This window comes from Octopus bimaculoides, chromosome 4 (genome assembly GCF_001194135.2).
Source record: "Octopus bimaculoides isolate UCB-OBI-ISO-001 chromosome 4, ASM119413v2, whole genome shotgun sequence".
Lineage (NCBI taxonomy): Eukaryota > Metazoa > Mollusca > Cephalopoda > Octopoda > Octopodidae > Octopus > Octopus bimaculoides.
The window spans coordinates 33,799,123-33,805,278 of record NC_068984.1 but is presented as its reverse complement, the minus strand read 5'-3'; positions in this window follow the sequence as shown (position 1 = coordinate 33,805,278).

The window sequence follows — 6,156 nt, the reverse complement described above, 5'->3', positions numbered from 1 at the left end:
TATAAACACACACTCTTTTATCTCCCTCGCTCTATATATTGGTATATGTATATAATTATGTATATGTATGCATGTGTATGGCTAGTCTAGTGATAAATAACCCTGGTTTTCGGCCCGGTCCGCAGCGGATCCTTTAAGCAAGTCCACCCATGCAGAACAATACCCATTATCACCCAAATATCGGAAACGCTTGCGTATGTCGTTATCTCTGTGAGTATGTGTGTGCCCGCCTTAGTGTGTGCGCATGCTGAAAGAGAAACTTTTGGTATCTGTATCCCTGTTCATCATTTTTACATGAGCTTTATGTTTTTCAGATAAAAATTGATTTCGCTCTATTTTTTCTTTTCTTGATATTCGTCTGTGTTATTCCTCCCAGCATTATCTATGTCTCCATCTAACTGTCTCCATCTAACTATGTCTCTTTCTATATAATTTTTTCTTCTGCGACAAAACCTTTTTTAGACGCAGCACTCTCAAAAACGCATGCACTAAAACCTTTTTTATACAGAGAAGACTTGAAGTAATGTAATCACTTTTTAATTTCACTCCTCATTTGTGTTATATACGTCAAATTTATGAACATGTACACTAATATATATTCAGTTAGACTATAATATGTAAACATGTATTCGCTGAAAAGTATTTCAGTATTTTTCTTTTCATAAATGTCAATACACTATTTTTCCTTTGTGCTAAAATATTAAACTTGTTTTAATTACAGAGGAAGTATACCTGTATATAAAAAGATTTTGACGCATTTTCAACGCTTCCTTAGTATTTTTCATCAGTCTCTCTCTCTCTTTCTCTCCGTGTCTCACTTTCTCTGTATATATATGCGTGTGTGTGTGTGTGTGTGTGTGTGTGAAGGCGCATGCCTTAGTGGTAAGGGCGTCGAGATTACAATTATGAGGTAGTGAGTTCGATTCCCAGGCCGGGCTCTTTGTTGTGTTCTTGTGCAATACACTTTATTTCACGTTAGTTCAGTTCCCTCGGTGTTAGAAAGGAGTTGTGACGTCATTGGTGAAAGCTGTATCGGCCTTTGTTTTTCCCTTGGATAGTGTCGGTGACGTGGACAGGGGAGACTGGTACGCATGGGCGACTGCTAGTCTTCTATAAGCAACCTTGCCCAGACTTGTGCCTCGCAGGATACCTTTCTAGGTGCATCCTGTGACCATTCATGACCAAAGGAGGTATTTTCCCTACATATAATTATGAGGGATTCTCTCAAGGAAAGTATTGCAGTATGCAATGCTCGAACGCAACTTTCACTTTCATTTCGGCAAAAAGATTGTCTTTTGCCTTTAATACCATTTCTGTTGCTATTTATTACTTTTTAATAAACTTGCTAGCTTTTGTGATATCAGTATCAGAAACTACACTGGAATCCTATATATCGTTGGCAGTGAGATTTGATTGTGTTATTGCTACCCAACGTCTACCACTGAGTAACCTGATCAGGGTGAAATCACGTGAATTGCATATATGAGCAAAATATATCTATTATATCTACACTCACTCCGAAGGTTTTATCCTGTTAAATCCTGCATTGAAGAAACCAGTATGCAATCTTCAACAAGCTATGTGGTCTCTATCAAGCTACAATCTATGAATCAGTAAGTAAACGAATAATGCATTCACGTATCGAAATTTCGCAGTCCAAATTCCAGATATCGACAAGACTTCTATCTACGAAAAAGAGGCAGCCGACCTCGACGCATCTCGTATTACAACCAGATTTAATCATTGTTAGCCTACATTTTCCCGGGACCAGCACTTGGAAACTATTGCGCATTAAAAACACCACAATCAAACAACCTGCATTCAGAACTACGTCGCTGAAACTATGGAAGCCAGCAAGTGAAAGCATTTCAGATCCAGCGTTTCCCCACAATTGTACTCGGTCTGTTTTGCATATAAACTCTTAAAGTCTCGCAAAATTTTCTGTCTCAGTAGGTACATATTTTTTTCTTTCAAATTCCAAGTAATAATGCGTATTAATTGAGATGTTTGCCTTGCCTTAACGTTTGTTATCCTCTTTAACAATTATATATCGGAAATCTACAATGGCTCCATAACTTCCGTCTCGGCTATTACCTTGGAGCGGTAGCAATCCGTTACACCACTTACCTAGCATGCCTAACCTTTTAGATCACCTGTGAACTAAATCCCCCCCATATTTTGTATATATTTGTTATATACTGGAATACTGGATGCTGATATATATATATATATATATATACATACAGACTTACACAGACATTTATAATTATATTCTCTGAGTGTGTTTGTGTGAGTGTGTGTGAATGTGTGTGTGTGTATGTATGTACATGAGTGTGTGTCTGTGTGTATTTAAGTGTGTGTCTGTGTGTACATGAGTGTGTGTTTGTGTGGTTTCTCCTGGCAAGTCCCTTCTTCCCTAATCTTTTCTATGAAATCCATGAATTGTACCTAAAAGATCAAAAGGAAAGCAGTTGTGAAGGTCATATTTACATTTCATGATTTGAGGTTCGACAAAATAAATATAGAATAATACCAGTTATGAACTGGAGTCGACATAATCAACAGTACCAGTTCAACCTCGAAATCCGCCTTCACAGTTAGTCCTTCCATCCGTCACCATCCAGACTGACGATGTCTCTCAATACATACAATCACGAGAAACCTCGCTTATAGTATTATAGGGGTCTTGATCTGCTTTAGAATCCCCTATGAAGAAGTCTCATTTGCATTTAGGTAGCAAATTCCAGTGGGCGATGTCACGAAGAAGGAAACGGTTCGATCCTTACCTTCGCTATATCCGTTCAAATGCGCAATAATTTGATCTTCCATTTCTACAATGTTTATAAAACTACGTATTTGTTATATACTGGATACTAATATACACAATTCAACTGTTACGTTAAAGATAAGACTAGCTATAGACTCTTGCAAAATAACAGAAATCTCTCCTCGATCGTTTAAGTTATCGTATATTCATGTCTACTGCACTTGAGAAATACAAGTATCACCGCAAATCGTCCATCCATCCATTTTCTCCGATCAATATTCCTTAGGGTGTCGTGGGGCTAAAATCCTCAGTCTCCTCCTCCATAAAGTCATATTGGAAGGAATCGTCATTGCGCTTTTGGGCTGGATTCCCAAGTATGACGCTCTGAGATTAATGATATTATTCAGCTATCTCGTTCTTTGTCACCCCTTTCTTTGCTAGTTAACTCAGCTCGAAGACTCTGTTTTGTGAATTTTTCCTGCGACTTGCCCGTAGCACTGGAGCTGTAACCATTCAATGCGGACAAGTTGCGGTTCAAGCTGGAGATATACCCTAATTTTTATGAGGTAAGCATTCGGCAGACAAACGTTATTACAGTGATCCTTCAGAGAAACCTATTTCAGCCATTTATATACGCGATCGTACTTCTTCGATTACCAAAGAGCCTAATATGTAACACACACCATTCCTTCATAGTTTCAGATGTCGTATATGTATCTCTTATATGACTGAAAGAATGTAAATTGCCACATATCGGCATTTTCGAAAGAAAACTAAACGACACCATATAAATATTCTAATATGAAGCCATTTGGGAAATCCACTAGGAAATAAAAAGACAGGCTATTATGAGGTGGTAACTGCCCGCCGGCTCACTTCTTACCGAGTTCATTCTATTTCATGGAATGGTGCGGGACGCACGTATGCTTGTATGGTTTGTATTTCACCCCAATTTGATTCATTAAAAACAAAGAAAGATCTCGATCATTGCACTCCCCCATCACTCATGAAAATAAATCATCTTTCTAAAAAAATGGGATTCGAATCACGTCTGCAGATGCAGCAGATAGAGGTGAAGCTGAGAGAGAGAGAGAGAGAGAGAGAGAGAGAGAGAGAGAGAGAGAGAGAGAGGGTGAGAGAGAGAGAGAGAAAGAGAAAAAGAGAGAGAAGAGCTCCCCCTTGTAGCTAATTGTAGATGCAGATAGAGGAGTGGCTATCAGAGAAGGAATGAGCGGGAGAGATGGAGGGAAAGAGGAGGAAGGGGGAGGAGAGAATGACTGAGAGAGAAAGAAAGAGAGCTGAATGTTGTAAAATTCACGTGCGTGTGTGGATGGCCTGAGTCTTGTAAATGAGGTGAAATCGGTGGAAGGGTGATTGTGGCGAAAAGGGTTAGATTGCGACCGTACGAGAACGTTTCCCTACCCAGCATCTAATTACCTGTATCAATCTACCCACCACCCTGACCCAACTCCCTCATCCCTGCCACACCTTTTCCCCTGCTCGTTGAATCACTTTTTCTCCCCCTCACTCAAGCCCTTTCAATTTCGCCCTTTCCCTGGCTACCAATATTAATGCACTCTTTCTTGCCTCCTCTCCACAAACCCCAACACATCCCCATGTTCATTATCATCTGGTCCCCAAAATCTCCCGAAATCCAAATCATTCTCTCTTGTTGGCGTGACCTTGTCGTGGTAAGCAAGATTACGCCAGCAACTAAGTGCAAATTAACAACGCCTGAACATATCATCTGGCTTCCGAAATCCGCCGAAACCTAATTCCCTTTCTCTTGCTGTCGTGACCTTGTCATCGTAAGAGAGCTTACATCCATCATATTCCTAAACCAGATAAGGACAAACTAGCAACTCCTAAACACCGATCATAGGTTGTTTCAATCATTCCTTTCAAATTTTCCCTTAGTAGCTTGGGGTTTTGGAGGTCGGGTAGGTCCTGCAAGATTACGTACATACATATAAACACATACTCACATAGATACTATACGTACACGGATAAATAGTTATTTATACACATATGTAATTAAACATACACATGTTTCATTCATATATCGCGATGCCACTATAAAGGAGTTAATTTGTTTCCGGAGACCGCTCGTTAAGCAAAAACTCGTAACACAGAGCAATAACTTCCTATGATAGCAATACTATAAATCGTAATTCGTTCCTAGAAAAAATATTTTACCTATAAAATTTATAATATTCGTAAATAAATGGCAATAAGACAACAGTAGAATGTAAAGAATATTTTATCTAAAGTAAAAAGAATATCAGGATCATATATGATAAAAGATGCTATTATAATCACTTTCTGCATCACTTTCACTTGCACTAGAATCACACACACTATCACTTGTAAACGTGATCGCCGATTTTCACAAACACTCGTTGACAGACTTGAAGATTTCTTTTTAAAAATCAAGTCTAGAGTTGTTTGCTTAGAAGAAGCATGTTATTGCTCTCTATAATTTTTTCGGTAAGACGCAGAGGCATTTGTTTGGTAGCAGAAACATTTGCACTTAGTTCAAAATTTGGATTTTGTGCTTGAACTCGTAACGCCGGAGTCTCATAAAGCGAATCCTAGACACCTGTTGTTATGTCCTGTTATTTGAATTTGTATTTGTGTAACATTTCTCCGTTTTTTTTTTCGTTCTTGTTTTCGTTCTTGTTTTCTCTATTGGACAGAAATCTTGAAATAGAGGAGAATAATGACATACATATATAAATTCAGACATGCATTTATATATGTGTATATATATCTACAGATATAGATACACATTCACACACATGCTATCTGTTCATATACACGAGTGTTTTATTTTACATAAGAGCGTATCAATTAGTCTATTTTCCTTGTATACATAAGACATATAACGTGATTGCAAGTATTTATTAAGCAACGAATTCGCAAATGTTACATATGTTAGAAGTTACCTGCGGGTCATATTTCTCAATTAAACACTTTTGTTTTGTGCACATGCCCGAATCTCTTCGTTCACGATATTTGTATCTTTAGGAATATAGGTTTTAACCTGAGATTAACACATCCTTTATAAAGGAACCTATTCATCTTGGAAATGTTAATTCTGCTACTAAAATCTTTAAAGTTATTAAATCTGTAATCATTTTAATCATAGCATTTATCTATTTTGAAAGCCTTTAGCCGAAATGTATTTTCTAGGATTTTAGTAGTTTAATCGAAAGTAAAATGGCTTTCGCCAGAAATTTGAATGTCAATAGAGAACTTCGTCGTATGTTTACTTCTTCATCTACGATCTTTTCCCAATTGTTTTATTACTGACAACGGACTATACATTCGAAGATTTTTATACTATACTATTTTATACTATTTTTATAAGTTGCATATATATATATATA